Genomic DNA, 16311 nt, shown 5'->3' on the forward strand with positions numbered 1-16311 from the left:
GTAACTCCAGCCCTATACAACAAGAAAGTGTCACCGGTAACCGGCAAACAGTCGTGGAAGACGTGTTACCAGCAATTTATTGACAGCCAAATGACAGTAACAGGATCGCCACACTGGAAGCAAAAAATACCTGCTGTCGAAAAGACGGAGCATAATAAAGACAGATATATTTCTATTTCATAAAAGTTACTAATTGCCACACATTTCAAGATCGAATCACATTAAGTCCATCGGGCGACAAGAGTACGAAAAAATAGGTCTCCCGTTTCCGTCCGCCTGTACGTCTGCTGTTAGTTTTTATTAGACAGATTATCTCTAAAACTGCTAGACCGATTGTTGCCGAATTTTCTACGTAGTTTAGGAATATCTCCATCAACAAGGGAATGACGTCAATTCAAAAATTTACACTAATAAATGCTATATATTACATGAAAAAAAGAAATGTAAATGGTCAGGTAACCTGACTTATCTATCGCTAATAAGAATGGGGCTCGACGCCCTATCCCACCCCTTGTTGATTAGTGCTTGTAGCTCACGGCGTCGCTTTCGGCGCGCGATCTCCTGCTGATGTTGTCGAAGTATCTGAAAGCGCCCTAACTGTACAGTTGGAAAGATACTGCGCACCCACAGCTTTTTCCGAAGGGGCACTGTCACGGCCAAAGTAGAGACGACACTCCCCTGTCTATAAGTCACCATGTTTTCTCCAGAAATCGCAACCTAACCAGTCAAAGTATTCTCTGTTGTATTTGGCCGATATCCACGACACCCCTTTCACGGCTTTCGCCAAAGTGCTGTGTCATGGGCCAAAGGCGTCCCCTGAGAATGCTCTCAGTGCCAATGATATCTAGATTTTTACAAATCAACGCTACTCTCATGGTCAGGTTAACCCTAACCTTCTCTTCTCTTATCACTTAATAACACCCAACGCTAATGTTTCACTCAACTCATGGTACAAGAAGACATGGTATGGTACTCCGGTGGATAAATCATCGTCTGCTTTGCGCACCAGCCACGTGACGTCACACTGCCTTGAAAACCGTGCTTGAAACGCTCTTGTGACTTCGAAAGCTGTCAAATGTCAATTCATCAGTGACATGTGAGGTTATAACGGAGGTTGAGATTCGGTTCAGTTTTTAATTATGGGTTAACTTTCATACGAACATGCAACAAGCCAGAATTTAAAGTTGGCGGCCATGACATCCACATGACGTCACACAAAATGCGCAATATCATACCATGTCTTTTTGTACCATGACTCGACCCAAGTACGGCCCTGTCTAATCAACACATCACCACTGGGCCCTCACGCCCATCGGGTACTTTACCACTCACTGCTTTAAAATGTACCCTCAGCAAATGAGAGATATGCCTTAAGTGGGGATTTATAATAATAATTAAAACCTTAGATCATATAATAAATAGATACCAACACGGCGTGTTCTTTCCCTAGGAGAGCCTGTGACGACATCCTCCTGTCACACGTCTCTCTTGTGCATGGAGGGATTACAATGAAGCTATCCTTGCCTGATCACTATTTGAATTTTGCGCGCCTAAATTTTAGGAAGTATGTCTGAACTAACTTCATACGAAAGATGTTGACAGCTTGATTTTAGAAATAATTCACAGGAGATACCGAAAGGAATAGTAAATTATTGGGCAGCAATTGTGATCCGTTATGATTACATCACTTGAAATAGGATCTTTGTTCTAAATTCTAAAATTGTTTCTCGTACAAGAACTCGAAAGAGAGATTAGAAGAAACATCTGTCAAAAGCGATTTGTTGCGCTGGTGCGGTACAAGGATGGAAGTGAAATAGACATATACCGATGAGATGCATATAACAAAGATGAAGATGTGGTGATCACACAAGGATAGCATTATACTACTCCCCTTGACGTAGAAAACGACAATAGATAGCTTCATGTCTAGTCACAGCTTTCAGTTTGAGTATTGGTATCTATTTATTATATGATCTAAGATTAAAACTAACTGGCCTTGTCTTTAAAACCTGCACAAAAAATTTTAAATACTGATGATTTTTTAAATTTCTTGTCTAAATGGCCATGACGCGTACGTCAACAGTGAAATTAAAACGACTGACGTAAGCGCCATGGCCAACTGGAGCAGAAATTTAAAAAGAATCACCTGACTACACACGTTTTTACATCTGACATTTTGAATTGAACACCCGATATAAAAAGTAATGTAACAAAAATATCCACAATTAGAAATGACATTAGACATTGACGTATGACAAAAGTCTGTTCCAAGAGAAGCGAGACGTGTGGAAATATTTTAAATTAAAAAACGAGGTTATAATAGTTCGTAAAATTTATTTTTGCCCTGAAATGTTTCAAAAATAAGACTGAATTAGCAGCAGAACCGCTTGTGAAATTTTTATGGAATAACCTTTCTTTTTAATTCTAGAATTTTCTGCAGTGTTTCAATCCTTTTGAAGGACTGCGTACTACTCTAAGTTACCCACAATCGATGAGTGCATTCTTGTCACGAAAGAATTTGTAGACTATTTGGGATCTCATATCTACTGTCACAACAGAAATATCAATTTTGAGCGAATATTATTCTTGTTTTTCTGTAAACTGCGCCTTTGAAAAATTAATTGTGGATAATTTAATAATATATAATGCACCAAGGGATTAAACTAGGGGGAATAAGAAACAGTTTAATCTTGCGGTGCATATACACCGACGGCATATGGTCCTATTCTTCATTTCGAAAAAAAGTTGACGCAAATTGAAAGCAACTGAGAAGCACCTAACAGAACTGGACCTTAGAAACATATTCATTCATTTTGATAGCAACGTTATTTGCAAAAAATTTGTCAATTGAGATTTTTAGGTGTGCTGAAATGGACTTAGAACCAGTTTTAGAAGTAGATGCGTTTGTTCCGAACGATGTCGCTGAAGCAGCTGAAGCGGCGACCAACAATTTCCTTCCAGAAAAATCAAGAAACTTGTATGAAAAAGAATACAGGAAATTTTGCAACTGCAGAAGTCCGAAAAAGACCAGAGGATATAATCCTCGCCTATTTGTCCGAAAAAGCAAAGAATGACAAACCTTCAAGTTTGTGGAGCTATTATTCAATTGTTAAAGGCCATTATTATGTACCACGTGCAAAACACCGCATAGTCGGATAGGCTCTTTTCGCGTTTATTAGAGGCAGCTGTCGCATTTTTCTGATGGGAATTTTTCTAGAAAACGGAGATGTCATTTCTGTTGAATAGTGGTTTATTATACCGTCCCATCTTATTACCTAGAATTCCTAAATTATCCTGCAGTATAGGTCCGCATCATCAAATTCCCAAAAATCCCCATGGACCGGGCACGTTTTCGGTTTGATGCACTGTATACAATGGGACCCAGCAATAACGTGAAATTCCGTTGTTTAAAGGTATAAAATGGAAACGTTCTTGATCGAAAGCCATTAAACACCAGATAGGTCAGTTTTTGAGGCGGAATTTAATCGTAGAGATAGATGTTTTTTTTTCCTTGATTGTAGGTTTGATAATTATTGTAACTAGAAGATAAGTTTTGAGAAAAGAACTTTAGTTTCGGCCGGACAGATTGTCTCGCTTCAGGATTTGTAGAAATGTACAGTTTTGTATTGCCGCCTCGAGCTCGGGCCAAAGGAATTGGCCAGCAAGTTCCGAAGTGGAATAAGTTTTATTAGGGTTCGAGCATAGGAAATTCTCACCGTTGTTAATGTTTATGAGCCTACTGTACGGGAAGGATGTTCCTATGAATTAGACGAATTTGCCGACAGACTACTGTTCCAAGTCAGTGCTCTCTTTTTAGGCCAACTGTGGGAAAAAGGTTTCTGAGATAAACCACCCCCGGAAGGAGGTGATTGGCCAAGAAGTATCCCTTCTGATCAGGAAGGTACGACTCGGCTGCAAAATTTTGTCACAAAGTTCAGTTACTGTTTCTAAGTTTAGTTAGTTTGAAGTGGTCGGTCGGGAAATTCTCCCGCGGGTTGTTTTTGCGTTTCAATAATTTTTTTTGCCTTTTTTAGTGTAGAGCGTAAAGTTTTGTTAAACTTCTTTCCTTTCATTTTTTTATTCAAAGTTAGTGTTCATTTGGTTTAAGGTTGTCTTGTTTTTTTTTTGTTTATTTATTGTTTTGTTGATACACATATCAATATTGTTGGGACCCACACCGGTTTGGCTAGACCGGGTTACAATTACATTGAAGGAAAAAAATATTGGGAGGTGTGTACCTACTTTTATTTTGAGTTGTGATTCAATATGAAAAATTAATGTAGGTTCGGAAAAGTTATTGCATTCCTGAAGAAGCAGGTTACAGGTCAAAGAAATGAACGATTCTTACGGGTGAGAATGTCAGTACCTTCTTGAATGTAGTTCCTGGCAATGATTACTTGCTAATAAAGGTGACTACAATAATGGGTATCGCAGGAGCTTGTAGAACTGCCGAATTAGTTGATATGTAGATAGGCCATACAGATCGTGCTTCTGTTCTTGTTATGAACATTCCAGATACGAAAACCACAATGCCTAGAGTATTTACCGTTGTCGATTAGGAGAGCAAGAACACATGTTATTTACAATTGTACAGGATGTATAAAGACCTAAGACCAAAGAACGTCCCACACAATAGATTCTTTATTAATTACAAGCATAACAAATGCACTGTACAGGCGGTGGGAAAAACAAGTTCTCTAAATTTCCTAAGCTGATAACTGAATTCCTACATTTACCAGATTCTGCTCTATACACAGGACATTGCTTCCGCCGCTCCTTGGCGCCATTTTTAGTTGACGGCGGTGAAGATCTGCTAACTTTAAAGAATCACGGTGGTTGGAAGTCTTCTATTGTTACGGAGGACTACGTGGAGGAATCATGGACGAAAAAAATACGAGTTTGTAAGAAGATTTTTTCTTGTATTGATGAAGCGGAGGTAAATACTTCAAAGCATACACTCGTTACAAGCGAAGCAACTAGATCTACTTGTAACATTAACTTCCCAAAATTGAATTATTTAGAGTGTAACGATCGTATTAATATAGGTCCCCTCCAAAATTGTAACGTTAATATTTACTTATACTTATGCAGCAAAAATATGTAGTATTAATAGTATGTAATGTACCAAGGATTAAATACTCGTTGTTTGAGTTGCTGCCGGTCTTTTTATGAATTTTAAACTTTTTTAACTCCCTAGGGATTAAAAACAGTCATTACATTGCAATAAGTGGGGATTAAAATGAGAGAAAATGAATCGGTGTTGAAAAAAACTCTTCAGCGTGTGATCTTCTGGTGATGTTGTCGAGTTATCTGAAATCGCCATAGCCGTACAGTTTGGGATGTACTTCCCGCCCACAGCCTGCTCAGAAGGAGCACTGTCACGGCCCAAGTGGAGAGGACACCTCCACATTCATAAGTCACTATGTTTCCTCCAGAAACAGGGTTAATCTCCCAACCTAAACCAGTAAACGTATTCTCTGTTGCATTCGGTTGCTACCACCGCCACCACCGGTCGGTCAAGAGCCAGGACACCCCTTTCACGGCTTTCGCCAACTTAATGTGTCATGAGCCAAAGGCGCCCCACCTAAGTACACCCTCAGTGCTCAGGTACATACCATGGTATCTGCCGAAGATTTTACGCGTTCACCCTAACATGCTACCTTCTCTTACCAACACCTTAACACCCAACTCTTTGCTCTTAACACTCAACCCGAGTCCGGCCCTGTCAGACCATCACAACACAGCTGGGCCTTCGCGCCCACCGCTATTTTACACTGACTCTCACGGACTGTGACCAACTCTGACTAAACTACCCTCCAAATGCACCCTCGCCATCTGAGGTATCTGTCTTAATTGGGGGTTAATAATTAAATCTGATTGTTTTTGTCGCCTTAAAGACCTGCACTAAAATTCCGCTTACACATTATAGCTTTTTATTTGGGGTGTCACATTCCTTTTAATATTTTTGAACAATAAATATCAAAAGTTTTGCATATCATAACTTGAAAAAATGTTCGAGTTATCAAGAACAGTTACTGTTTTGTTCTAAGTTTGTGCCACCCTCAACCCTTGAGAACTGGAAGATGTTTTCTGTAAAATAAATCCAAGTAAAGGGTGATTGTTGATAAGTACTTTAAAAATGAAAAAACAGTTTTTTCGATTTCTGCTTCCACATGTAACTTTTAATAGCTACGTCCCTTTTATATCAACGCTCTTCCAACTCTCTGGTCAGTTTATATTTATCCCCTATTGTTACAAGCCGAAGGAAAATCGGTAGAACGAAATAAAATTAAACATTTAGACACAAGCTGCGGCCTGTGTCCGGAGTAGATTGAAATAATAGAAAATAGTAAACAACAAGATCTTTTTTATAATAATGGCATCGAACCATCACAAGGTATTTGCTGTTTTTGTTATAGAGCGTGCCTCGAAGAACTTTGGAAATATTTCGTCTGCAAACAAAAAATCGTCTCCACAACTTTCCACGAAGCTTAAAAATAGATTTATTTCTACAAGCTGACTGAAATAGTACTGTTGTCTTAACATTAAAATAATTTACTTACATTCGAAATAATATGAATTAAGTTTTTAAAGGTCTTACCTGAACAAATCGTCATACAAACTTTCTCAAAAGTGGAAGAAGTAGCACCGGATCTACGATGTTTGCCTAGTTGTAATTAAGACAACTTACCACGCCTTACTTCAGCCTTAATTTAGTTAAATGGTTTAGATTTTTCAAGTGCATACTATGTTCCATCGACTTGATTAATAACCAGGACCACATTTTCTAACCACTTGGTAACCAACTAGTAGCTAATTGCTAAATAATTGCCTATAAATATTCTTCAATCGCGCTAGTAGACTTAATCCTCCCAGTACTTGACATTCCCAGAAGCACGACAGTGTACATAAAATATAAAAATCGGTTAAAAACGACGAATATTCGATAAGCAATTTTCGCTTTTGAAGCAAGTCTAGGCATTACGTAATACATAAAAGTAGCTATAAATATATTTTACAATTTCGTCAAGTGCGATATAACTTTGGTATGAATAAGGTATGGAGTTATAAAGCTCAGCCACATCTTGCTTATTGAATCGAATTTTATAACAACCGGTTTATACGGCGGATTCGAAATTAATACTCGCCCAAGGCAAGCACACACGTTTCGAGGAAGTTTAATTATGGTAATAAAATAAGCGTTTGGCACCAGGACAGCGACTCTGCAAAAGCCCTTTGCATTATATGAATAATCCTCAAAACGATTGTAGCAAAAATAAAATCGTAAAAGTCGACTCGAAATGGTTTTTACGTTCTGTTTATTGATCCATTCATAAAAGCGATTCTTCCTGACTTAACTTCAATTTAACCGGTGGACACGAATATGATAGCAGACAAGCCAAGTTCAATATGCTTAAATATATTTACATATACCAATGATAGGTGAGAAGAAAATGTTCCTCGTATCGTTAAGAATAAACGGACGAGGTAGAAAATACGGTTCTTTTATTAAGAAATGGTGTCTACAAGCGGATTCAGAAACCACAAGCAGTAACCATGCAAAAATTTGAGGTGACGTCATCAAATTATTGGTGTGGATGACAGACAAATTTTGGTTAGCGTTTTACCATCTACACAATAATATTCCTAACCAACGTGCAAAATTTGACAACAATCGGTACAGTAGTTTCGAAGATTATCTGCTTAGTAAAAATGGACACAGACCACAGACAAGCAGATGGGCAGACGGAAACAGGAGAAAATAGCAGCCATTCGCCGGATGGACCCTATTACAATATTTTTATTCAGAAAAAAAAATGGTAATATTCATGAAACGATGTAAACTGCGATTAAAAAGGTTACTTAATATGGATAAAAAGAACAAATAATAGAAGATAAAAAACTAATGATTGCGTTCCGTTATAAATTGTTTATTATTTTCTTGATGAACGACGACGAAAAGGAGTCTTATCGCAAGTTAAAAGATTGATAATTACAATTATGAATGTGCAATTATATATTTTTTTGTCGTTTCACAGGCGATTTAATAAAAAATGTGGGCTTCTCATTTCCGCTGGTCTATTATTATCTATCACCTCTTAAAACTGAATAGATACAACATTAACCTGATTATGTACGTAAAATTTAGGTAAACACTTTTCTCTATAACTATTGATCTTACGTCAAAATGTAGTATTTTTCTTTTAATTATGATAGTTTTCAGGTTTCTCATGGAAATTAAACTTGTAGATTTTATTTCCACAGTCGAAAGCACTTTTGTTACATTTCTTAGCTTATACGATAAATTGAAAGGTTATTAGGTTAACGTCCTATATTTAAAAAATAACAACGCGAATCTGACAACAATACAATAATCAGTGTAATAGTTCTTTACTGTACTAGTATGTAAGTAAAGTTAGATTTTTGTCTACCAGAGAAATAAAAATTATTTTCTAGTGGATAGTACCGAATGCAATACAATGTTTTATCCAACACCCCAGTTACTAATTTAGTGCTAAATTAAATAAAATTATTTTTACATTGGTTGCTGAGCTTGTTGTTTGTTCCCAGTGTATGGGTGATGCTGTACCGAAGGATGTACTGCATGAAACAAAAGCAGCGTGAGTCATTAGTTATTACGTGCAAAATCTAAAGACAAATGATTCAATCAGTGATGGACATCAAAGAATATTCCTGTGATCAACGAGGAAATTATGTTGCCGTATTTCCACTGGATTGCAAAATTTTATAAAATTTTTCCTTGTGGATTTCATATGCAGACGCTTTTATTATAAATGTTACATATGATAAAAAGTGTTGCATCATTCAATAAAAATACTGACGTTTGTATTTGTCATTTATGTTGCAGTAAATACTGTTACGAAATAAACCCATACGCCACCCCGATACGACGCCTATGGGCTGCCGAGAACTTTCTACTATGCACGGCAATGATGGGTGACTCATCGTCGGTGACGGCGGCGATGGGTATTCCAGAAAGACCTCGATCGCAAAACATCTAGAAGTTTATGTACGGTTTTAAATAGAGGCCCCACCTTCGGGAACGAGTCAGTCTCAACCAACAAGTGATGCCCGGACAATGGGAAACGTTGAGTCTAATGAAATCCATTCCAATCGAGTCAGAATTATTCTGTACATAATCGCTGTAAATTAGTATAACTGAGAAGTAAATTGGCGAGTGTAACCCACGCTGATTTTAATGACCCGTTCAACGTAACAATACTTACTAGTGAGTTATAGGGTACTTTACTTATTTAAAATGGGTGAAGTAATTATCATTTTACTATTAAGTGTTGAATAAATCATTTTTACCTTGTTTATTATGGAAACAAAGTTCGGCACAACACGACGTGTCTTATTCATTTGCGAAATATTCTTTGACATGGCACAAGCCTCGCCAAAAATTTTCATTCTAAAATAAATACAAGTAATCACCTGGCGTAACTGTTGTCATAAATAACGCTAAACGCCACGATTTCTGCCATTTTAAAAATTTGGTTCTGCATGTGCTTTTTACATATATTTCTAAAATAAGTATCAGTTTGAAAAAAAAAATATGCAAATATGGACACTACTTAATTACTCAATATTTGTTTGTAATAATACAACTTTTAATAAAGATGACTATTTGCTAACGGCACGCATTAAAAATGTAATCTTTAACACGATTCATTGCGTGTTTCTGTAGCAGGTAATTTATATTCTCAATACTTTTTTATCGCGCGTCTTGTTATGTTAATGAAAATCAGTGGTACACAATTATTGTGGTCTTCAAAAGCTGTTTATTTTGAAATTTTTGGATAAGAATTCATGCACGAAACATTTTTAGCACACTCCATTTTTAACAGGACTTGAGCGTCCTTCCTTTAAATGGGTTAGAGTACCATTACACGGATTAATTATCGAACTACTTTTTAGTTACCGAAGTTTGGTATACTTATGTGACGTTCCACAATCGACATAACGAACTACTTAATCAGGCTTTGTCATGAATTCCGGGAAATTTAACTATACAAGAAATGAAGAAAGTATGTGCAATTCCTTCATAGATCTGTTTTTCTTACTATAACCTGTATAGGTGTCATTAAAATGCCGACACCATTATTAAACCATAATTAAAGAAACACAACTTTGTTGCACAATTCTGAATATGTTTCCAAAAACCGACTTGCCCAAGTTTAAAAATTGGGATGGATTAATAAATCACGTGTACAGGTTATTGTATACAACGATGTTGCCATGATGAAAATGATTACAATAAATTTTGATTATAGTTTTACTCTCTACACGATAATCCGAAAATGTTCAAAATTTCTCAACACCCAGTCTAGTAGCTTCGTAGATTATGTCTACTAAAATCAGCAATAGACGGCAGACGAACGGAACCGCAGACCTAGTTATTCACATTCAAGAACAATGAAACGTCGAGAAAATATAAAATTAGCCATTCGCCAAATAGACCCATTACAATACTTGGAAGCAAGGATATTACGTTTAACATTTCAAAAACATGTTCGGATAAGATTTCATCAATATAATTTCGTCAGCAATACAAGGTAATGGCTTGTGGAAAAATCACGCTTGAAATTATTTCGGAGTATTTGAGAATTTATAAATCGCTATCAAAATTTGCTTATATCTTCCGAAAACTTGATGACGTCAGCTCTAAATGTTTTTAAATATATTTTTTCTAAAATATGCAGGTGCGTCCACAGTTATGATTATGAATACCTACGTATATTCTCTACACTGCTTGTGCAGTTGTTGAAAAAAAAAATACAATGTAGAAATTACTAAATTAGCTGCTCTGAAATTTAGCACATGTTAAACTGCCCAAACCACTTTCAACCCTTAATTCTGTTATTTCATCCTGTGTGGAATTTTTGCGTTTTGAATCCGGTGTAGTCGTGATACCCTCGTGCTTCCATTTCCACCGCTGACACTTTTCGTTTGTCTTTTTCCATGGTCCATATTTCACTTCTTCAGAACAATCCTGACTCTACCATTGTTTGTTATTTTTTTTCAGCTAGTGTTCTGTTCATTGCACATTATCCTTCCGGTGATGTTTTATGGACGTTTCATGACCCCAAAAATAGGTCTCCCGGTTCTGTCTGTTTGTCGTCTGTGTCGATATTTTATTAGACAGATATATGCGAAACTACTGGACTGATTCTTGTAAAATTTTATATACATGTTAGGAGTCTCGTGTATATGGTAAAACTCTGATCAAAATTTGTCTGATCGTTCCCATTAACAATTTCATGACGTCTCCTCAAAATTTTGCATAGTAACTGCTAATTAAATTTTATAAAATGATATATTCCTGTACTCACGATTTTAATGACCTACCTTACTTTCAAAAGTTTGCCAGGTAGATCTTATTTAAATGATGTAAAATAATATGAATCTGTAAGTATCTTTAAAATTCAAAATTTTACCCTAAAACTTTGCAAGTTTTCATAACTACACAAGTAATTGCTTTGACGGTTTGTACACGCTCTCAAGTTATCGTAAGCTTGCTAAATTGCTTATGAATCTTCTGCAAATACTTTAATCAAAATTTGCCGTCAAATGAATCTATATGAAAAAAAGAAAAAACAGTTCGCATCAAATCATGTTTTGGAAGATGAAGTCATTACACTAATTTTTCTTTTATATGTAGGTAGCTTCCTGGTCTAGTGCCACAGATATGCAGTTGAAGGACACGTGATAAATTAAATGTATATGCTGTTACTGGTATGCTGGAATTATGAAATATTGCAGGCACGTCGTCCTGATCCAAAACCACATCTTGTCTCACTTTCCCATGCTAGAATATTATTAGCTGGTGAATTTGTCGGTATCATTATGCTACACGGTTAACTCCCACAACACTAAAAATAAATTTGCACTTTGACTGTCGTCAAGCCGATAAAACACATTAAAACCTTGCAAGCAGTGTGGTATTTTAATTTAGTATCATTTATCATCTGTTATTTATGCATAAAAAATCAAATAAAACATCTGTACTTCGAGTGACAGTCGTGTTAACACCAGTGACACGTTGGTGGTACAAAAGTTACTAAATTCATTGGTGTCCACCTGCCACAAATTCACACATTTTTAGTGCCGACTAGTCTGATGACTACTATCTACTGTTTATGACTGATTAGTGATTAGTTTAAATAAAGTGATTATTTGAAGAAACTTGTAAAAACAAGTGTCTCGAAATTACCTCCAATAATCATTAATTGAGAATATAATTCATGGATCACATGACCCCATTTCTTCCAATAGAATTTGTCCATGCCCTTAGTTACATGTCTATCACAGCGATAATAATTTTATTGCCTTATTATGGTCTGTTGCTACCTAAATTTAAAAACTGTCAAATTTGACAAATTTTAGAATTTCATGAATTTTTTTGTTTATTATGGCTTGCCAACGTTGGGGGCAAGCTCAAAACGACGAAATCAATTCTATTATCAAAAAAAAATGTTCATTTATTATATTCTCATGTTGAATATAACTCGTGATATGATTAATAATCGAAGATATGGCTCGTGAAACCGAAGCAACACATTCAACTCGTGCTTCGCACTCGTTGAATCTGCAGCTCGGTTTCACTCGAAATATTATCGATAATAATCATATCACTTGTTATATTATAATTGACAATTAAATGTCCTAAATTTGAAAATTTTTTGATGAGTGTGTATAATAACTATTAATACGCAAGTATGATTTACTTCGAGCTTTTGTAGATGTTTGGGTAAGATAAATGCAGTTGGTAAAATTGGTCCTGAAAAGAATGTCGCTCTTTTGTCGTGATTTACCTACCGCTAACCTAAACAAACATAAAATTTGACAACAATCGGTCCAGTAATTTCGGAGATTATCTCTGTCATCATAATTTCACATTGATACGTATGTAACCTTCTAGCACCATTTAAATTCAGTACATACAAATGGTACTTGCGCCAATTAAGTACAACAAAATCTTTATCTGATGTGACACATCTGTATTTTTTTTTTGACCTGCGGCTTGATGGAGAGCGGTCAAATCGAGCAATTGCGGGCCGGTTATGAGCCGGTTATTATCCCCTGGAGGTCATAAAAGATTAAGAATTTCCTATAGGTTGGTATATATAATATATATAAAATTGATCACTTTCCCTATTTGAAATTCAGGCTAATCCCCCATCGCTAAAGCGGCGGTTAACGACAATCGATTTCTTTAATTTCAGATCAGGCCAGACACTCTAAAATAAAGTTGAAGGTTTAGGCGATGGGAAAGAGATACGACAGACGCCGCATTTTATGCGAGTTTTAAAGACCTTCCGCAGGATATAGGGTAGTGAGTAAGGATGGCGATAGGAAAACGGGATTTAGAACGAGTCCCTCATTGCATTGCATGGATGTACGATATACACTTTAACCAGCATTGCGAATTTTTACCATTCGAGAAAGTTTTACGAGACCGTAATTCTTCCAAGAATGAGGTGAAATGTTTTAAAAATTGAAAAAGAATCAAAAATGTCACTCATCGCATAAAATGCGGAGGTCCCACTTCGCTGCAATTAAGACGTATTAATTAAAAAGAAAACTGAAGTGGAGCATGTCGTAGTGTAATTTTTATTTTCAGGTATAAAGTACAAAACGAGACTAGTTTAAAATATTTTTGATTACACTTTAGAGTATAACGTAGGTGAAACAATTTTCATAACAAACGTTTGCAAGAGTAAAATTAATATGTAGGGAACATTTTGCAGTTTTATACATCCATACATCTCTGTATAGGGGGTCATAAAATATAAACTAGCCCATAAAATGGCAGCAACGCCAGCAACGGCGGCATTCAGTACTATTGCTGGGGTATCCAGTTATCCTACATATCGACCGAAAGGCTTTACTTAGACGAACTTTCAATTTACCTCTGGACACTATCCCAGAATTTATGACTCTTTTTAGATTAATTGAACTTTAGACTGATTGAAAAGATAAAATTACACTGCAGTAGACACAACACTAAAATTAACAAAAATATTAACCTTTCAAAACTACATATGGTAAACGATATCTACTACTAACTTGATAATACCATACTTAACTCTAATTTCTATTATGAACATTATGCAATTATTAACACGGGTTTTTATCAAACGATAAAATATCGTCAGTGTATTGTATTAATTGCACCCAAGCATTTAACGGTGTGTTGCCTCCAACTAATACACACTCGATAACTATGTAGACATTCGACAAAAACTTGATCCCATGTATTGGTATGACAACAAAACAACATAAATCATTCCTCTGAATCTGATTGAAATGCATTTTATAACTTTTATGGCACATAAAAACTGAATGCGTTATATGGTTGTGGCAAAAGTTATTTGGATGAGACTTTGCCGAAATCAATTCGATCGTAAATGTCTTTTATTATTATTTTTTTTTATACAATATTAGGCATATGCAAAAACCTTTTAGAATCGAATTACTACATTTTCATTTCTTGTCTGTCTCTATATCGAAATTATGCTGTTAATCTAACATTATTATAATTATTATATGTATATATATATATATATATATTTTGATGCATTAACAGTACAGACGCCTTAAAATGAATGTAATTAAAAGAAATAATACTGCTAAAAAATATTTTTGTTTTATTGAAATCATTAACTTTGATCTAAATAGCATTTTCCATCAGGTGTCGAATGGTTGCAAATTTAACACCAAAGTGCGGTATTTATATTAAACTTTTCCATTAAGGCACATATTTATCAAAAAAGTAACTGCTTAGTAAAAATTTCGGATATAATTTTGATGCACCGCATTGACTTTCCTGCGTATATTTATTTCCCACTCGATAAAAAGTCGGAAGTTGCAAGAAGACTTTGCAAGCGATCTTTTTATATTAAATTTATTCGCAAAATGGTTTTTTCATAGAAACAACTACGAAATATTTATATATCCACAAAACATAGGAAACAACGGAGTGGTAAAAATCAAGAATATTTATTATATTGACAGATCATTGTACTACATCAGTGTATCTGGAGATTGTACAAACAGTAATTACATATTTTAACTGTTACTCTCACGCGATACATTATTTCACTTCGGAAACAAAGTTTCTTACTACGTTTATAGCAACACATGTTTGTGTTTTATTGTTTGTTAGTAAAAATTAGTTGGATCGCAAGATGTTTTATGCTGTAGCCGGCACAACAAAGTAGGCAAAAAGCTGTTATTAATCTGAGAATTACAGTGGCTCATCATACACTTACTTATTATCTGTTTTTGGCAAACTAGCAATTCCTGAGGCAATGTGACATCCACACATCATGCACTGAAATGAAGCAAAGTTTTCTTTTTGCTTTTTCTTCGATTACTTACCTGGAAATTCTGTATACTGAGGAATGCTTCTAAATCGTTACGTATACACGTATATTTAGCTGATAATGTACAAAAAATAAAAATTAAAAAAAAATATTGAAATAAAAAAATAACTTGCTAAAATAAAAAAAATAGATTACCCACAATATTTCAAGATCTGACAAGAGGTGTAAATTGTGTCTAAATTAACAGCTCACAAAACAGACTACAATCCTACAACCACAACAGGAGCCTTTTGGAGGGTGTTACAAATTACGTTGACGTTTCTTTAAAAATTATTACTGCAAAATAATGTGTGTGCAAGATGGCATCTGATTGGAGTGTCTGTCTGTACGACTGCAGCCGAGTGCATATATTATACTTGAAATGCAATATTTTACAAATGCCATAAAACGGATATAAAGTGCGTTTTACGAGTCTGGTTAATGTTGCGGTACGTAGAATAGCTATACCAACTTATTCCCTTTCGGTCAGTTAAAATTTATTATTTCTGCATCCGCCTCAAACTAATTAAACCAAATACGAATATAGTTAGTTAAAATGTATTATTAAGAAGATGGTCCATCAAATTTTATTAATTGGCAAAAGGAGTAAAAAGAAAAACCTACCTAATTTCACCCTTTCCTCAACTTCCACTGCAATTAATTGAGAAGCTAAAATGGTTTTTCACAGCAGTTTATTGGGCATTCGCAGACGCTGTTGGATGCAATAAAACATAAATTAACCGCTTAGTGGGCATTAGAATGGTCATTAACAAAATATAAACCTTAATCATGAACGATAAACTTAAAGATATTTAGTAGGCCTGGTAATTACTAATTATATACACAGCAGTAAAAATGGCCACACATCAATGAAACGCGTCCGATGCTGCATCGTTTTTTAATAGGCAGACATTCACTTCGA

The 16311-nt window shown here is 35.4% G+C and overlaps 1 protein-coding gene across 3 annotated transcripts in view; it reads right to left on the bottom strand.

The window, feature by feature from the left end:
* The window catches only part of LOC135134756 (protein doublesex-like), a 214930-nt gene that overhangs the window by 34987 nt on the left and 163632 nt on the right, over positions 1 to 16311 (bottom strand). The window contains exon 5 of one of the 3 annotated variants that reach the window (XR_010281374.1): positions 15297 to 15464. The exons of the other annotated variants lie outside the window; for them this stretch is intronic. The gene's annotated coding sequence lies outside the window, so the exon portion shown is untranslated. The remainder of the gene's footprint in view (positions 1 to 15296; positions 15465 to 16311) is intronic. 3 annotated transcript variants of the gene reach the window in all.

The sequence above is a fragment of the Zophobas morio genome, unplaced genomic scaffold (genome assembly GCF_036711695.1).
Source record: "Zophobas morio isolate AGI-343-1 ecotype UQ-CSIRO unplaced genomic scaffold, CSIRO_AGI_Zmor_V1 ptg000023l, whole genome shotgun sequence".
Lineage (NCBI taxonomy): Eukaryota > Metazoa > Arthropoda > Insecta > Coleoptera > Tenebrionidae > Zophobas > Zophobas morio.